The following is a 759-nucleotide window of genomic DNA, read 5'->3' on the forward strand; positions in this document are numbered from 1 at the left end:
TACCCGACTTGGTCATGTGCACCCGTCAATTGTCACTGTGATCCTACCCCCCTCCCCGTCCCAACCTCCCAGCAACTCACGGTGTATATATATATGTGGTGTTAGTCATATCATGTACACCTACTTGTTTATCGGTCAGTATTCCAAGGATGATTTTAAATGTGTGAATAACAAAAGCACCTGTGAGATAGGGAGGGCTAGAACAAGGACACATAGAGAGAGGGGGTGGGGTATGGGGGGGAAAGAGAGATTGAGAGAGACAGAGACAGTCAGAGAGAGATGGAGACAGACAGACAGAGAGAGATGGAGACAGAGAGACAGACAGAGACAGACATATAGACAGACACAGAAACGGAGACAGAAACAGAGAGGCTGAGAGTAGAAACAGAAGTACAACACATCAATTTACACAATACACACGCGGGCGCGCTCGCGCGCGCGCGCCCGAGAGAGAGAGAGTCAGCCAGACAGACAGGCAGACAGAGACACAGACAGACAGAGACAGATCAGGGCACCTCTTCCCCTACACACAAACGCGCGCGCGCAAACGCGCGCACGCACGCACACTCACGCGCACGCACACACACACGCACGCACGCACACACACACGCACACACACACACACACACACACACACACACACACTGAGGAGGGAGGACGTGTTGGAAGGGGATAATCATACAGCGTTACCAGAAGGACGTGACAATTATGTATTTAAATCATCATATATCGTAATGGAATAACACACACACACACACA

Source organism: Babylonia areolata, chromosome 6, assembly GCF_041734735.1.
Source record: "Babylonia areolata isolate BAREFJ2019XMU chromosome 6, ASM4173473v1, whole genome shotgun sequence".
NCBI classification, from domain to species: domain Eukaryota; kingdom Metazoa; phylum Mollusca; class Gastropoda; order Neogastropoda; family Buccinidae; genus Babylonia; species Babylonia areolata.